General features: G+C 48.9%; 1 pseudogene; it reads left to right on the top strand.

Moving 5' to 3' along the window:
• Positions 1-11089: 11089 nt before the first annotated feature.
• On the top strand, positions 11090-11267 carry LOC118180148 (U2 spliceosomal RNA; annotated as a pseudogene).
• Positions 11268-18791: the final 7524 nt, after the last annotated feature.

Below are 18791 nucleotides of genomic sequence, written 5' to 3'. Positions count from 1 at the left end.
CCACTGACACAAGGACTAGTGACCAGTCGATTGACACCCGTGAGGACGACTAAGGTGCCTCCCGTTTAGCTGAAGCAGAGGCCAAAGCAGTGTGTTGGGTACAGTACCTCGCCCCTCAACTACCAGGACCCTCCTTTCCAGCGACACGGGTCTCCACGCACGGCAAACACGTGGGCAGTTTTCTCGCCACTCGAGAACTAGAGACAAGGTCTGTTCCAGCCTCTCGTGACAAGCCCCAAACTCCGTAGAGAGAAACCACAAGGGAGAAGGGAAGGGAAAAAGATCCAGCCAAGAGGAGAGGAGACGGAAAAGAGGATAGATCACTGGGGCTCCAGGATCGTGACACCCGTCTCACCAAGAAGATGATCCCCTGAAGGGCTAGGGTACCTCGGGATTGCCACACCCGTACTCACAGAAGTGAGCCCCTGAGGGCGCATTTCAAATTTAAGCATATTAATTCTATAACAATCTGTATTATGTAATGCGCATAACCCGCAATTTGTATTATGAAGTATGCACCTGTATCACACACAGTATAGGTGACTATAATGTATCTGCGACTTGTATCATGTATTATGTAAGATCCGTATTATGTTTAACAATCTGCATTATGTACTTGTGCATAATCTATGTCAATCACTATCTGCATATCAAATTAAGCGTAATATCTCCATAACAATCAGTATTGTGTATGGTATATTAATCAGTATTAAATAATCCTAAGTATTATGTACCAGTATTGTCCTACTCACAGTGCACTATGTATCTTATATGTATGTAGTTTATTTGTATTGCGCATTATGCACCTCCAAAAGATATGTATCATGTATAGTATATTAATTAGTTTTAAGTAAGCCCACGTATCATGTAACACTATTGTCCTACGCACAAAGTACTATGTATTCTGTATGTATGTTGTTTATCTGTATTATCTGCATTATGTACTTGCAATCTGTATTAGGTACACCATGTAATCTGCATGTAGTTAATTTTCTCTTTTGTACTATGCATTTCGCATAAACTACGTACTTGCATACTGCACAACCTTTAACATAAGTAACCCGTACTATATGCATATCATTTTGTTACATATCACTTAAACGCATTCCCGTATTGCATTATGCACAGCGCATTATGTATATTGAATTTTTAATAGTCTTTGTTTATATGTGATATGTTCCCCCTCTTTGTGTTTATTTATTTCTTTATTTATTTGTGTGTGTAATTTGTGCATTATGTGTTCCATGTCATATTTTTAATTAATTTTAATGTGTATATTAATGTGTTTTATGTAACGGCTGTTTGTAATTTTTATATATAACATATGTACTACGTTCCCACACAATGTCTTACATCAGTTATAGCCCCTGTATGGCCATGTAACAAATTTATTTAAGATCCAAATGAACTCCCGGTGCAGCCTCCTGGGGCTCCAGGGAGTTGATGTTTCTAGATAGTGGAGGGCGCGGGACATACGCCTGTTTACCTATGCTAAACACCAGGCGTCCCCGTCCTCCGTAACCTGTAACCTGCCAAGCTCACCTCTGCAATACCCACCTCGGCCTCGTCGGCGCCTGACTGCTCAGAACGCGAGGAACCTCCTGCCAGCCTTCCCGCACTGCCCCCGGACAGAGTCATGGACCACAGCTTGCTGACGCTCCCAGAGATCACCTCGAGCTCCACCACCACATCGCCATTGGCTGACCCCGACGTCCTGATCGTCTGCGTCCCACCATCTGAGTCTCTGTCTGACGACACTGCCCCACTGGATGACACTACAGCCGGACTCCACCTGGACGCTCGCCACTTGGACACCTCTGCACGCAGAGAGGAGACACCGCCTGAAACTTCTCAGCATGCCGACACTCTATCTCCAAGTCAGTCGCCGACTACGCAGCCACGCCTACAGCAGGGAACGCCTGTTCTGCCCATCACGCCTCCCGCTCCTGAGATCGACTGCCCAACTTCGACTTGCCGGATTGGAGCCTGGGTTCACCTGGTATTTCCCGTCGTCGACACCCTCCACTGCACGGAACACCTCTGCAAACGGACTTTCCATTCAAGGACATAGACTCACCTGCGCCACTCCCTGTGCCGCCACCTCCAGTACATCCATGGTATCTCGGTGACAGGTACTAAGAACTGGTGCCGCCACTGCAGCAGAATGATCAACACCCGTGTTTCCCTGCATGAGTGCTTCCGGGACCAGCCAGTTATCCTCCCCTCTGGACTGTCACACCGTTGGAAATGCCCAACCTGTGACTTCTCGTGCCAGACTAGAGGCGGTCTGCTGAATCACCAGGCCAGACATCGCCGGGAACGACGACGTGCTGCCGCAACCGAACTCCCACAGTCGACCGCTAACAGTCGACGACGTCGCCGCCGCACACCTGCTGACTCGCCATCTCCTGAGCAACCCAGCACTGATGTCCCGGCTCCCTTGTACGCTGACGCAGCGACGACTGGTGATGTTGCACTCTCCGGCAGTGGGCTCCCTGACGATGCTCCTCTGGCACCTGTTGCATCCACATCTAGAATAAGTCAGATGCAAGGTACACAACCTGGCCGCCATGCTCCTACTCCTGCACCACCTCCTGATAGCATGGATCTCTCCTACCAAGATGCCATCCGCTTCTCCCCGTCGTCTACCTCCTCCTCACCACCGGCTCCAGACTATCCCGAGCTGCCAACAACTGCTCCAGAATCTTCATCCCAGGATCCCGTCGTTGAAGCGTCTACTAATCCCATGGATACAGTGCCTCCCGCTTCTCCACTTGATGTGTTCCATGAACAGCTACAAGAGTTCGCTGCGCAGGGCTACAATGTGAACTGGGACAGCTTCTGTGCACTTCTTGAAGATATTACAGCCGCTGCTGCCACAGAAGTCAAACTTCCCCCTGTCTCCGACTTCTCGACTGGCAGGTCCCGCCCACCTCCCCGTCCTGACGACTCGAAGGCAATACACAAGCTTTACAGACGCAACCGACGACGTGCCGTTCGCCTCATCACCGAAGGGGAATCTAGGCGCTGCCAAGTTAGCCGTGAGGCAATCGAGGACTTCTTGGAAATACACGCCACAAAGCCCGTGGATGCCTCTATCTACGCTCCACGCAACCCAGCTTTTCCCGTAATAGACCTCTCCCCGTTTTCACCTAGTGAAGTTATCAGCCGTCTTCGCTCCTGCGAAAACACTGCACCGGGCCCGGACCGCCTCACGTACCAACATTGGAGAGCCGTCGATCCAGATGGTACTGCTTTATCTCTTATCTTCAACATCTGTGTCGCTGCTAAGATTTCACTCTGTGTTTTCAACTGCAACGTTTGAACTGAAGAGAGAGAGAGAGAGTATCTCTGAGCTGGGAACCATGTGCTGGACTGTGCATGTCGAGTTTGTGTCAATCAAACTGGCATTATTTAATGTAGTTTTGGCTGAATAATTTTACTGTATCAATATTGGTTTAATCACAAAAAATAATTTCTTCCCAAACATGGGCATTCGATACCTCCAGGAATATTTATTTATTTTTGGTTTTGCTATTTTTATTGCCTTTGTAATTACATTTGTTTTATATTCACGTGCAGTAAAGAATGAGATTTTTCAGAGGAGGAAGCTACTCCAGAGAAATGAACACTTTCATAAATATTTCATTGTCCTCTTTTCCCATCTTAAAAAAAATTGAGAAAGTACGAGAATATTATGTTGCATGATGCATAAGCTTATAAAAGCTGGAGGAAAACATCGGAATTCAGTTGTTTACTTACTGCTGTTATTGACTGTAGCGATTTCGCGTTGAGATCGGATTAACTTTTTCTACTTTGAATTTTGTTCCGGTCAACGTTTTCGTAAAACGTCCAATATAACTACTGTAAGTTATTGCGATATTGTAGAAATATCTGTGAGGATATTTCAGCATTGTGGTTCATTTGCTGTAGTAAGAATAAAATTTGCAGTTGAATCTGGAATGAAATGAACTTTTGACGTCCTTTGCTTTTTAAAAGTAGCCCCGCCCAAGGAGGAGGGGTATGACGCCTCCAGAATGGGAACATTAGAAAGGACCGCAAAATGATCCACTTGAGTAGACACAAATTGTTCATCCTTGTACACCTCTTTTTTTGTAACACAGGAGGAGGATGAAATAACGACATATCATAAAAAGCCCCCAAGCAGCACTCGCTAACCTGAGTCTTCTGCACCCCCTTCTCCCCTGCACGAATGCTCAGGACTTTTGAAATATGAAAAATTGAAAGTGAATTCATCACGCCACCGAATTCTGCATGATGCGCAAGATGATCGTCAGCGACACAATACGCGTCTCGAGAGACATCTACATAGAGCACATAACTGGAACACCTCAAGTATTGCAGCCGAACTCCCAGCAACAATAAGTCTACTCAACTGTTCCTAGACTTTACTCCTACACTGGACTCTTATCCGCATACTTCCTCCTTCTTCTCTATTGACTACACCTGCAAATAGACTATTTCTGTGTTTTTTTTATATGTCAAAATGCGCCACCTTCCACCATGTACATACCGATTATATCCGTTCCTCTGTATTATATCACTGTCTTTATATCTTATGTAACCTCAAATTTCCATTATGTATCAACAAACCGCACTGCGTGCGTTATTGAAAGACGTGCCATGGTCTCTCAATATTCTTGTAAAATGGCATGTATAATTTGTAAATAAAAAATTTCTGTTCTTAGCTTAATTTCCCGGTTTGATTTATTTTTATAGGTTCACCGGTGGATACGCTGATAGAGTATTTGCCTCATCCGGAGGACGGAGCTGAAGGCGGAGCCAAGGTGGATCTTTGGTAAGTTTTGCTTTATTTTTCCTCTCATTTCTCCTACTGATGCTTGATGGGTTGGTGACCTTTACTTGCGTCAGTAGGAATCTTTCCTTTCCCTGTGAGCGTGCAGGTGTCTTTTCCCGCTTTCACTGAACTAGCCGTTTTCGGTTAATCCATGTGATGGGCGAGGTCTAACTTTTTCTACCTCTTTCCTGTCTATTCTTGCTCTTCTTAAGTATTTTTTCGCTATTTAGTGTTAAAATACTTTCGTTGAGCCCTTATTTTTTCCTTTCCACAAACTCACTATTATGGTGGGCGTGGTCTTTCCTTTATTTCATATCTATCTCTTTCCTCTTTCTGGTATCGTATGTTTCGTTTTATTTATTTTTCCCATGTCCAGGTTAGGTTCGAACTAACTGGTTGGATTTTATGCTTACTCGGATTAGTGTTCCGGAGTAGCCGTGAGCCCTTAGCCTGTGTTCTGCCACAGGTCAGGGATCGAGTAAGCTTCCGATTACCCATCCATGTGAAAAGGACACCCGGCTGGGTGCGGCCTTTAGTGGGGCGTAATCTTCCAAGTCCTGGTCATCGTTTTTGCTTTCCTGTCAATGGTTTTTCCTTTCGATCATTTAGTCTCGGTAGGTGCCTCGACCCCCAGTTCGTCGTGGGTCCAGGGACTTACCTCCATTGGTATCCTTGCAGACAGGCCACTCGGCTGAGTGTATCCTTAGCTCGACACCAATTTCCTTCCGAATCGGCTAGTTGCACGCGCTAGTTTCTCCGCCTACCCCGGTCATGTTTTTTTTCTACCAGAGCCACCGAATCTTCTGCAAAGACTCTTGCTCTCCATTCTCGCTTTGATCTTGCCAATTGCCAATTAGCAGTATTACTAATTATTTGTACTCTCGATTTCGAGCTCTATTTTCAGATGTCAGAGTCACCCGGCTTGCCATGCATTCCTGTGTCTCCACGGCCGCCTCGGATACCGTCGCCGACTACTGGTCTCCCTCCTATGCCACCTGTCCTTGGTGGACTGCCACAGAGTGTTGGATGCCCCGATGGATCGCTGGACATGACGCCACACAGACGTCTGAGCCATTTGCACGCTTCGGGTCACTCCTCCGTGATGACAACGCGGTCTGGTAGTCTTCACCCTGCTCCTGCTCCACGTCGCCACATCTCTGCCTCTGCTGTTCCCTCTGGTCCTCCTCTGCTGAGAAATGGTTCCCTGTGCCAGATGCTCTCCATCATATCTGCCAGGACGTCTGCCTCCTCTCGCATCTGCAATGATGTCTTCGCTTCCTGCTCCCGGACTTCGCCTCCTCCGGAAATGCTCTCTGCACCGCTCGTGCCTCTTACTTCGCCTCCTTCCTTACCTTCTCCTGGCTCCATCCTTGCTACTGCTGCCCCTTCTTCAGATTCCCCAGTGTGTCACCACACAAGGTCACGTGCTGCTGCTGGACACTCCTGCGCGCACACTTCTCCGACTAAGTCTCCTGTTCCTACTTGCTCGATCTGCCACTTCTGCTTCTCCTTCGGGTAGTCCAAGAGTTCGTTCGCCGTCCTCTGCGATCTCTGTTGATGGAACTCCTAGTGCTTCCTCCTCTCCTGTTCCTGCTCCTGCAACTTCTGGCGACAGAGCGTCTTTCCTATATTCCGACGATTCTGCATCTATGCGGGGTGTCTCCTTCACGCCCGGCTTCTGGTAATTCTCCTCCCGCTGCCATGCCCGCGTCTCCTGGTGTCTCCACTTGCTCTTCTCCGGTTGACTGTCCGACGTGTGGTAAGTCGTTCCTCAACAAGAGACAGCTACGCTTTCACCGCTTCCGCCGTCATCGCCTTGCTCCTCCTCCCTTCTCTCCTGGTGCTGCTGACTTCTCTACCACTGGCCATCCGCAGCTTCCGTCTACTTCTCTTCAGGCCTCGCCGCCTCCTTCCAATGCTACATCTTCAGGCGCTCCTATTCCTTCTACTACCTGCCGCGAGGGTTCCACGCTCCATCTCGTCTTTCCTGTAAGCGAATTCTTCATGTGCACAGAGCCCAATTGCAGCCTCCTGTTCCGCTCCAACTCCTAGTCCTGTATGAAGAGATCCCTCACCAGACACCTTCTCCAGGAACATCTGACCCCCATTTCTTCATGTATGAAATGGTGCAGCCTTTGCAACTCCCGGCTAGCCAACAAGGTATCTGTGCATGCCTGTTTCCGCACCTCTCCTCCCGTCATCTCCACTGGTGCCTCTTTCCGCTGGAAGTGCACAGTTTGTCCGTTCTCCTGTCCTTCCCGGAAAGGGTTATTCAACCACTCCGAATTCCACCGGCGTGCTGAGAGGAACTCTTCCATTGACCACGACATTCCTCTTCCTGCTCCTGTGCCACAGCGACAGCCGCACCCTCCACCTGGTGCCTCTTCTTCACCCGCTGATGTGTCCTCCAGATCTCCGGCTACGTCCGCTCCAGCTCCTCCCGTGACTTCTGTGGACGCTCCTTCACCTGCTCCAGTCCCATCTCCTTGCTCTTCCGATTCGTCTGCTGTATCGGCCTCTCACTCCCTGCCTCCTTCTCCTCATGACGTCTCCAGGACTACTCTTAATGCTCCTCGCCCAAGGCTTCTTCATCCCTCTTCGGCCGCTCCTCCTGCTCCAGTGTTGACTTCTGCCTCGCCTGCTGCCTCCTCCTCCCTTGCTGTTGTTCCTCCAGATTGCCTCGTCTCTGCATTTCCTTCCTCATCATCGTCACCTGCTCATGACACAGTCTTCTGCCGACTTCTCCGCTTCCGAGTTTCCTGATGTCAACCTTCATGAGGTTGTCCCCGTTGTGGCCGCTGATGACCCTGCTCGTATTCCTCCTGCTGACGAAATTCCTGTCACAGAGCCTGCTCTCCTGAACTTCTGGGATTCCCTGCACAGCTTTTCTTCTGGGATTACTGACGACGACGCTTGGGACTCCTTTGAGGTCTGCTTTCTGAACGTCACGGAGTCTGCCTCAGAAATTGTCAAGCTCCCTCCACCTTCTCCTCCTGCGCCTGGTTCTCCGCGCCCGGTCAACACCTCTAACCCTCGGGTCATTCAACGTTTATACCGGAGAAATCGTCGCAGAGCCATCCGTCTCCTTTCCTCTGACTGCCCTTCTCCTTGCTCCATTCCTGCAGAAGAGATTGCCCTCGAATTCTCCTCAAGGTACTCCGCCAGGGACTCCGACTCCTCTATCTTCACTACCTGTATATCGGAACGTCCTCCTCTCGATTTGTCTCCTTTCTCTCCTGCCGAGGTTCTTGCCAAGCTTCGCTCCTGTGAGAACTCTGCGCCCGGCCCTGACCGCCTCTCGTATGCCCACTGGCGAGACGCTGATCCAGACTGCAAGATCTTGTGTGAGATATTCAACATCTGTCTTCGCTTCCGGCGTGTTCCGTCTTCATGGAAATCTTCCCGCTCGTTCCTCATCTTCAAGAAAGGGGACCCGTCGGTGATTGACAACTGGAGGCCAATTGCCCTCAGTTCTTCTATTGCTCGCCTTTTCTCTGGATGTCTCGCGAAACGGCTCACCCACTGGTTATGTGACGAGTTTCTCCACCCCTCACAGAAAGGATTCATGCCGCACGATGGGGTTCTTGAGCACAACTTCATCGTCCAGCAACAGTTCCAGCTTGCCCGTAGGATGAAGTCTGAGCTCTGTCTGGCCTCTCTCGACATTGCCAACGCCTTCCGCTCGATCCCGCACTCTGCGATCTTCACAGCACTTCTCACGTCTGGTGTCGGGGAGGACTTCGTCTCCTTAATCCAAGACCTCTACAGGAATTCCTCTACCTGCTTCCTCTCTTCCGACGGTGCTTCTGGCCATGTAGACATCAATGCCGGTGTTCGTCAGGGGTGTCCCTTGAGCGGCCTCCTGTTTAACCTGGCCATTGATCCTGTTCTCCGCTCTGTTGGCTCTTCTCCTTCCTCGCCTCGTGTCCTCGCCTTCGCTGATGACGTCCTCCTGCTCGCTCCTTCTCCCAACATTCTTCAGGATGTCCTGGATCACATTTCTGACGTCTTCTCTCGTCTTGGTCTCCAGCTTAATCCCGGTAAATGCCACATATTTCACCTTGATGCTTCTCGCCCTGCTAGGGTGCGTCCGACCGTCTTCTACCTGGATGGCATCCCTATCCACGCCCTCGGTGATGGTGATCAATTCCGTTTCCTCGGCAAACCCGTGGGCTTCCACCTTCCACCTCTCCGTGCTCAGCTACGTGATTTCTTGATCCTGGCTAAGAAGATTATGGACTCGAAGCTCGCTCCGTGGCAACGCCTGGATGCACTGAAGACTTTCTTTTTTCCCTCTCTCCTCTTCTTCATGAAGACTTCGCAGCACGCAAAGGGAGACTGGAGAAAGATTGACGATTTTCTGCGTCCTGCCCTCAAGAAGACCCTGAATCTTCCTCCCGAGGCTTCTAACAACTATCTCTTTATGGCCTTTCCGGCAAAGGTGCCCTCGGCATTCCACTCGCTGCGGAGGATTCAGACATCGCTGCTGTCGACTCTGCTTTCAAGCTGCTTTGCGCTAGAGATCCCTTTGTTCGTGCTTCCGCCTGGGATGATCTAACCTCCTTCGTCCGTGCACGCATCGGATTCGCTCCTTCTCCTGAGTTAGTGGCACAGTTCCTGTCTGCATCCGACGAAGCTCCCTTTGCCGCCTCTTGCAATTCCATCTCCTCTACGTAGTCTGCCTCAAGGTCCGCATCTCGGTTTCTCAAGATTGTTTGGACTATCGATGCTGGTGGGTCTCCCTCTATTTCCTGTGGTCCTAACACCATCTTCCCGAGCCAAAAGCACACCATCTTCCGGGCCTTCCGGACCCTAAGACGGGCTACCCGTATTAGAGATCTGTCCCTCCTCCCGAACCAGGGTAAGGCTATTGAATGTGTTGCCGTCTCGCGCTCGAGCTCGCACTTCTTCAGAGAGGGGTTCTTCACGCGCTTCGCGGACTGGAGATTTGTTCACCGTGCCAGGCTGAACCTGGTACCTCTCAATGCCTGCAAGCCCTGGGACCATTCACGCCGTGGATGTCGCCGTTGCAACTTCAGTGAAGAAACGCTCCCACATGTCCTCAACCACTGTATGCGTTACTCTTCCATCTTCCAACGACGTCACAATGCTGTGGTTGAACGGGTGAAGAAGGCCGCGATTGGGCGCTGGGATGTGCTCTTCTGCAACCAAGTCTTCCCTGGTACTTCTCTCCGCCCCGATCTGGTTCTTTACAAAGGCTCCTCCGCTCTGGTAATCGACGTCACCATCCCGTTCGAGAATAGGCTTGCTGCTTTTTCTTCCGCCAGAGAGGAAAAGATTTCTAAGTATCGGCCGGTTGTTGAGCTGCTCAGGAGAGATTACACCGATGTCCAGATCGATCCCATCATCATTGGTTCTCTCGGCTCTTGGGACGACAACAATGACAGAGTGCTACGTAGGCTGTGCAGCAACAAATATGGAAACCTTTTAAAGAAACTCGCAGTTAGCGAAACCATTAAATTTTCTAGGGATATATATGTTGAACACCTCACTGGAATAAAACAATCCTAAATAGACACTGTTGGACTCAGTGACTGGTTTTCAATATGCGATCATTGGATAACATTTGTATAAAGGACAATCACGGCTAAGTAAATTTTGTAAATTTTGTAAATATGTATATATCTCCCACATCAAATAAATATGAAATCTAAAATCGCACTGTGTGCGTTGTTGGTATAACATGCCATGGTCTTACCAACACTATGTAAAATGGCAAGAAACATTGAACAATAAAAAATTTTTCCCGTTCCATCCCGTCACCATCCCGTGTGAGAATAGGCTTGCTGCTTTTTCTTCCGCCAGAGAGGAAAAGATTTCCAAGTATCGCCCGGTTGTTGAGCTGCTCAGGAGAGATTACACCGATGTCCAGATCCATCCCATCATCATTGGTTCTCTCGGCTCTTGGGACGACAAGAATGACAGAGTGCTACGTAGGCTGTGCAGCAACAAATATGGAAACCTTTTAAAGAAACTCGCAGTTAGCGAAACCATTAAATTTTCTAGGGATATATATGTTGAACACCTCACTGGAATAAAACAATCCTAAATAGACACTGTTGGACTCAGTGACTGGTTTTCAATATGCGATCATTATATAACATTTGTATAAAGGACCTTCACGGCTAAGTAAATTTTGTAAATATGTATATATCTCCCACATCAAATAAATATGAAATCTAAAATCGCACTGTGTGCGTTGTTGGTATAACATGCCATGGTCTTACCAACACTATGTAAAATGGCAAGAAACATTGAACAATAAAAAATTTTTCTGTTCTTATCAGCTTAATATCTGATACGACGTCGACATGACGTCAAGATATTAAACTAATTTTTGCAGATAGGCTTGTGGTTAGGAATTTATTCCGCCCTCGCCACGGGTTGGCCTGCTATGGCACTACTTGCAGGATACGGCCCACAATATATCCAAAAAGCAGAAACTTCACTCCCCCACTGCATCCTCAGGAAAACGTTTTTTTGAAATGGCCCCTTCAAATTTCAGAAAACCGAAGATCTAACAACATCATACCTTTGTACGAGTGTGCGGCGACCTGCCTTTTTTTTAACTTGATATTGCTCGGGCCCCTCGTTCTTTTCCTCGGAATGGGAACATTCTGGAGCCTCGGGTTTAACCCTCGTCCTTTTCCAATGTCAAGTTCTGGTTTCTGTAAATACGAAGTTTTTTTCGTATTTACAGAAATCCCATAAAATCCACATTTTCATCCCGTACGCAGAAAACTTACTCATTCTGTCTGACTGATTCAAGGAACATCGGCCTCGAAATATTACTCAAATTTCATTAGCAGTAACATTTTTGTCTCACTTCGTGTAAGTTTGAGAGAATTCCTATTCACATTTGCCAGATCTTTCAAACTACAGCGCGCGTATACACATTGCTTCCTTCAACACACGAGCCATTTTATTGTAAATAACTCTCGAAAGGGTGTAAAATCTTTGTAGGCACACTGCAGCAACAAAGACTTTTCTGTCTGTTTCCTAATGTTTTGTTTTGATTCTCTGTATGATTTAAAAACGCCAGCTAATTGTAATGGTCTACAATTATTGTTACGGATTGTTGTATTTATGTTTTTATTCATTCATTCATTCATTTATTTTGTTGGCACATTAATATTAACAAACTTGGGAAAATGCCAATAGATGGCTGCACTATGCAGGAAGCAGTTTATTCTGAGTTTTGAGATGGCTTGCCCGCCGCTAGTGTGGAAGTGTAGAATACAAAGTAATCATTAATTGTAAAGTAAAAAGTACTGTTTGATTGTACATATTACAAATTAATTTGTAAAGTGTTTTTTGTAATTTTTCTGTTTGTTTAATTGTTTTAAGGTCCTAATATTTCACTCTGTGTTTTCAACTGCAACGTTTGAACTGAAGAGAGAGAGAGTATCCTCTGTATTATATCACTGTCTTTATATCTTATGTAACCTCAAATTTCCATTATGTATCAACAAACCGCACTGCGTGCGTTATTGAAAGACGTGCCATGGTCTCTCAATACTCTTGTAAAATGGCATGTATAATTTGTAAATAAAAAATTTCTGTTCTTATCAGCTTAATGTGCCGGTTTGATTTATTTTTATAGGTTCACCGGTGGATATGCTGATAGAGTATTTGCCTCATCCGGAGGACGGAGCTGAAGGCGGAGCCAAGGTGGATCTTTGGTAAGTTTTGCTTTATTTTTCCTCTCATTTCTCCTACTGATGCTTGATGGGTTGGTGACCTTTACTTGCGTCAGTAGGAATCTTTCCTTTCCCTGTGAGCGTGCAGGTGTCTTTTCCCGCTTTCACTGAACTAGCCGTTTTCGGTTAATCCATGTGATGGGCGAGGTCTAACTTTTTCTACCTCTTTCCTGTCTATTCTTGCTCTTCTTAAGTATTTTTTCGCTATTTAGTGTTAAAATACTTTCGTTGAGCCCTTATTTTTTCCTTTCCACAAACTCACTATTATGGTGGGCGTGGTCTTTCCTTTATTTCATATCTATCTCTTTCCTCTTTCTGGTATCGTTTGTTTCGTTTTATTTATTTTTCCCATGTCCAGGTTAGGTTCGAACTAACTGGTTGGATTTTATGCTTACTCGGATTAGTGTTCCGGAGTAGCCGTGAGCCCTTAGCCTGTGTTCTGCCACAGGTCAGGGATCGAGTAAGCTTCCGATTACCCATCCATGTGAAAAGGACACCCGGCTGGGTGCGGCCTTTAGTGGGGCGTAATCTTCCAAGTCCTGGTCATCGTCTTTGCTTTCCTGTCAATGGTTTTTCCTTTCGATCATTTAGTCTCGGTAGGTGCCTCGACCCCCAGTTCGTCGTGGGTCCAGGGACTTACCTCCATTGGTATCCTTGCAGACAGGCCACTCGGCTGAGTGTATCCTTAGCTCGACACCAATTTCCTTCCGAATCGGCTAGTTGCGCGCGCTAGTTTCTCCGCCTACCCCGGTCATGTTTTTTTTCTACCAGAGCCACCGAATCTTCTGCAAAGACTCTTGCTCTCCATTCTCGCTTTGATCTTGCCAATTGCCAATTAGCAGTATTACTAATTATTTGTACTCTCGATTTCGAGCTCTATTTTCAGATGTCAGAGTCACCCGGCTTGCCATGCATTCCTGTGTCTCCACGGCCGCCTCGGATACCGTCGCCGACTACTGGTCTCCCTCCGATGCCACCTGTCCTTGGTGGACTGCCACAGAGTGTTGGATGCCCCGATGGATCGCTGGACATGACGCCACACAGACGTCTGAGCCATTTGCACGCTTCGGGTCACTCCTCCGTGATGACAACGCGGTCTGGTAGTCTTCACCCAGCTCCTGCTCCACGTCACCACATCTCTGCCTCTGCTGTTCCCTCTGGTCCTCCTCTGCTGAGAAATGGTTCCCTGTGCCAGATGCTCTCCATCATATCTGCCAGGACGTCTGCCTCCTCTCGCATCTGCAATGATGTCTTCGCTTCCTGCTCCCGGACTTCGCCTCCTCCGGAAATGCTCTCTGCACCGCTCGTGCCTCTTCGCCTCCTTCCTTACCTTCTCCTGGCTCCATCCTTGCTACTGCTGCCCCTTCTTCAGATTCCCCAGTGTGTCACCACACAAGGTCACGTGCTGCTGCTGGACACTCCTGCGCGCACACTTCTCCGACTAAGTCTCCTGTTCCTACTTGCTCGATCTGCCACTTCTGCTTCTCCTTCGGGTAGTCCAAGAGTTCGTTCGCCGTCCTCTGCGATCTCTGTTGATGGAACTCCTAGTGCTTCCTCCTCTCCTGTTCCTGCTCCTGCAACTTCTGGCGACAGAGCGTCTTTCCTATATTCCGACGATTCTGCATCTATGCGGGGTGTCTCCTTCACGCCCGGCTTCTGGTAATTCTCCTCCCGCTGCCGTGCCCGCGTCTCCTGGTGTCTCCACTTGCTCTTCTCCGGTTGACTGTCCGACGTGTGGTAAGTCGTTCCTCAACAAGAGACAGCTACGCTTTCACCGCTTCCGCCGTCATCGCCTTGCTCCTCCTCCCTCCTCTCCTGGTGCTGCTGACTTCTCTACCACTGGCCATCCGCAGCTTCCGTCTACTTCTCTTCAGGCCTCGCCGCCTCCTTCCAATGCTACATCTTCAGGCGCTCCTATTCCTTCTACTACCTGCCGCGAGGGTTCCACGCTCCATCTCGTCTTTCCTGTAAGCGAATTCTTCATGTGCACAGAGCCCAATTGCAGCCTCCTGTTCCGCTCCAACTCCTAGTCCTGTATGAAGAGATCCCTCACCAGACACCTTCTCCAGGAACATCTGACCCCCATTTCTTCATGTATGAAATGGTGCAGCCTTTGCAACTCCCGGCTAGCCAACAAGGTATCTGTGCATGCCTGTTTCCGCACCTCTCCTCCCGTCATCTCCACTGGTGCCTCCTTCCGCTGGAAGTGCACAGTTTGTCCGTTCTCCTGTCCTTCCCGGAAAGGGTTATTCAACCACTCCGAATTCCACCGGCGTGCTGAGAGGAACTCTTCCATTGACCACGACATTCCTCTTCCTGCTCCTGTGCCACAGCGACAGCCGCACCCTCCACCTGGTGCCTCTTCTTCACCCGCTGATGTGTCCTCCAGATCTCCGGCTACGTCCGCTCCAGCTCCTCCCGTGACTTCTGTGGACGCTCCTTCTTCACCTGCTCCAGTCCCATCTCCTTGCTCTTCCGATTCGTCTGCTGTATCGGCCTCTCACTCCCTGCCTCCTTCTCCTCATGACGTCTCCAGGACTACTCCTAATGCTCCTCGCCCAAGGCTTCTTCATCCGTCTTCGGCCGCTCCTCCTGCTCCAGTGTTGACTTCTGCCTCGCCTGCTGCCTCCTCCTCCCTTGCTGTTGTTCCTCCAGATTGCCTCGTCTCTGCATTTCCTTCCTCATCATCGTCACCTGCTCATGACACAGTCTTCTGCCGACTTCTCCGCTTCCGAGTTTCCTGATGTCAACCTTCATGAGGTTGTCCCCGTTGTGGCCGCTGATGACCCTGCTCGTATTCCTCCTGCTGACGAAATTCCTGTCACAGAGCCTGCTCTCCTGAACTTCTGGGATTCCCTGCACAGCTTTTCTTCTGGGATTACTGACGACGACGCTTGGGACTCCTTTGAGGTCTGCTTTCTGAACGTCACGGAGTCTGCCTCAGAAATTGTCAAGCTCCCTCCACCTTCTCCTCCTGCGCCTGGTTCTCCGCGCCCGGTCAACACCTCTAACCCTCGGGTCATTCAACGTTTATACCGGAGAAATCGTCGCAGAGCCATCCGTCTCCTTTCCTCTGACTGCTCTCCTCCTTGCTCCATTCCTGCAGAAGAGATTGCCCTCGAATTCTCCTCAAGGTACTCCGCCAGGGACTCCGACTCCTCTATCTTCACTACCTGTATATCGGAACGTCCTCCTCTCGATTTGTCTCCTTTCTCTCCTGCCGAGGTTCTTGCCAAGCTTCGCTCCTGTGAGAACTCTGCGCCCGGCCCTGACCGCCTCTCGTATGCCCACTGGCGAGACGCTGATCCAGACTGCAAGATCTTGTGTGAGATATTCAACATCTGTCTTCGCTTCCGGCGTGTTCCGTCTTCATGGAAATCTTCCCGCTCGTTCCTCATCTTCAAGAAAGGGGACCCGTCGGTGATTGACAACTGGAGGCCAATTGCCCTCAGTTCTTCTATTGCTCGCCTTTTCTCTGGATGTCTCGCGAAACGGCTCACCCACTGGTTATGTGACGAGTTTCTCCACCCCTCACAGAAAGGATTCATGCCGCACGATGGGGTTCTTGAGCACAACTTCATCGTCCAGCAACAGTTCCAGCTTGCCCGTAGGATGAAGTCTGAGCTCTGTCTGGCCTCTCTCGACATTGCCAACGCCTTCCGCTCGATCCCGCACTCTGCGATCTTCACAGCACTTCTCACGTCTGGTGTCGGGGAGGACTTCGTCTCCTTAATCCAAGACCTCTACAGGAATTCCTCTACCTGCTTCCTCTCTTCCGACGGTGCTTCTGGCCATGTAGACATCAATGCCGGTGTTCGTCAGGGGTGTCCCTTGAGCGGCCTCCTGTTTAACCTGGCCATTGATCCTGTTCTCCGCTCTGTTGGCTCTTCTCCTTCCTCGCCTCGTGTCCTCGCCTTCGCTGATGACGTCCTCCTGCTCGCTCCTTCTCCCAACATTCTTCAGGATGACCTGGATCACATTTCTGACGTCTTCTCTCGTCTTGGTCTCCAGCTTAATCCCGGTAAATGCCACATATTTCACCTTCATGCTTCTCGCCCTGCTAGGGTGCGTCCGACCGTCTTCTACCTGGATGGCATCCCTATCCACGCCCTCGGTGATGGTGATCAATTCCGTTTCCTCGGCAAACCCGTGGGCTTCCACCTTCCACCTCTCCGTGCTCAGCTACGTGATTTCTTGATCCTGGCTAAGAAGATTATGGACTCGAAGCTCGCTCCGTGGCAACGCCTGGATGCACTGAAGACTTTCTTTTTTCCCTCTCTCCTCTTCTTCATGAAGACTTCGCAGCACGCAAAGGGAGACTGGAGAAAGATTGACGATTTTCTGCGTCCTGCCCTCAAGAAGACCCTGAATCTTCCTCCCGAGGCTTCTAACAACTATCTCTTTATGGCCTTTCCGGCAAAGGTGCCCTCGGCATTCCACTCGCTGCGGAGGATTCAGACATCGCTGCTGTCGACTCTGCTTTCAAGCTGCTTTGCGCTAGAGATCCCTTTGTTCGTGCTTCCGCCTGGGATGATCTAACCTCCTTCGTCCGTGCACGCATCGGATTCGCTCCTTCTCCTGAGTTAGTGGCACAGTTCCTGTCTGCATCCGACGAAGCTCCCTTTGCCGCCTCTTGCAATTCCATCTCCTCTACGTAGTCTGCCTCAAGGTCCGCATCTCGGCTTCTCAAGATTGTTTGGACTATCGATGCTGGTGGGTCTCCCTCTATTTCCTGTGGTCCTAACACCATCTTCCCGAGCCAAAAGCACACCATCTTCCGGGCCTTCCGGACCCTAAGACGGGCTACCCGTATTAGAGATCTGTCCCTCCTCCCGAACCAGGGTAAGGCTATTGAATGTGTTGCCGTCTCGCGCTCGAGCTCGCACTTCTTCAGAGAGGGGTTCTTCACGCGCTTCGCGGACTGGAGATTTGTTCACCGTGCCAGGCTGAACCTGGTACCTCTCAATGCCTGCAAGCCCTGGGACCATTCACGCCGTGGATGTCGCCGTTGCAACTTCAGTGAAGAAACGCTCCCACATGTCCTCAACCACTGTATGCGTTACTCTTCCATCTTCCAACGACGTCACAATGCTGTGGTTGAACGGGTGAAGAAGGCCGCGAGTGGGCGCTGGGATGTGCTCTTCTGCAACCAAGTCTTCCCTGGTACTTCTCTCCGCCCCGATCTGGTTCTTTACAAAGGCTCCTCCGCTCTGGTAATCGACGTCACCATCCCGTTCGAGAATAGGCTTGCTGCTTTTTCTTCCGCCAGAGAGGAAAAGATTTCTAAGTATCGGCCGGTTGTTGAGCTGCTCAGGAGAGATTACACCGATGTCCAGATCGATCCCATCATCATTGGTTCTCTCGGCTCTTGGGACGACAACAATGACAGAGTGCTACGTAGGCTGTGCAGCAACAAATATGGAAACCTTTTAAAGAAACTCGCAGTTAGCGAAACCATTAAATTTTCTAGGGATATATATGTTGAACACCTCACTGGAATAAAACAATCCTAAATAGACACTGTTGGACTCAGTGACTGGTTTTCAATATGCGATCATTGGATAACATTTGTATAAAGGACCTTCACGGCTAAGTAAATTTTGTAAATTTTGTAAATATGTATATATCTCCCACATCAAATAAATATGAAATCTAAAATCGCACTGTGTGCGTTGTTGGTATAACATGCCATGGTCTTACCAACACTATGTAAAATGGCAAGAAACATTGAACAATAAAAAATTTTTCCCGTTCCATCCCGTCACCATCCCGTTTGAGAATAGGCTTGCTGCTTTTTCTTCCGCCAGAGAGGAAAAGATTTCCAAGTATCGCCCGGTTGTTGAGCTGCTCAGGAGAGATTACACCGATGTCCAGATCCATCCCATCATCATTGGTTCTTTCGGCTCTTGGGACGACAAGAATGACAGAGTGCTACGTAGGCTGTGCAGCAACAAATATGGAAACCTTTTAAAGAAACTCGCAGTTAGCGAAACCATTAAATTTTCTAGGGATATATATGTTGAACACCTCACTGGAATAAAACAATCCTAAATAGACACTGTTGGACTCAGTGACTGGTTTTCAATATGCGATCATTATATAACATTTGTATAAAGGACCTTCACGGCTAAGTAAATTTTGTAAATATGTATATATCTCCCATATCAAATAAATATGAAATCTAAAATCGCACTGTGTGCGTTGTTGGTATAACATGCCATGGTCTTACCAACACTATGTAAAATGGCAAG

This window comes from Stegodyphus dumicola, chromosome 11, assembly GCF_044657685.1.
Source record: "Stegodyphus dumicola isolate Sdum_Otavi_A_Nest chromosome 11, ASM4465768v1".
Lineage (NCBI taxonomy): Eukaryota > Metazoa > Arthropoda > Arachnida > Araneae > Eresidae > Stegodyphus > Stegodyphus dumicola.
Note: the sequence above shows the minus strand (reverse complement) of the source record. Positions and strands in the feature narration are given on the sequence as shown.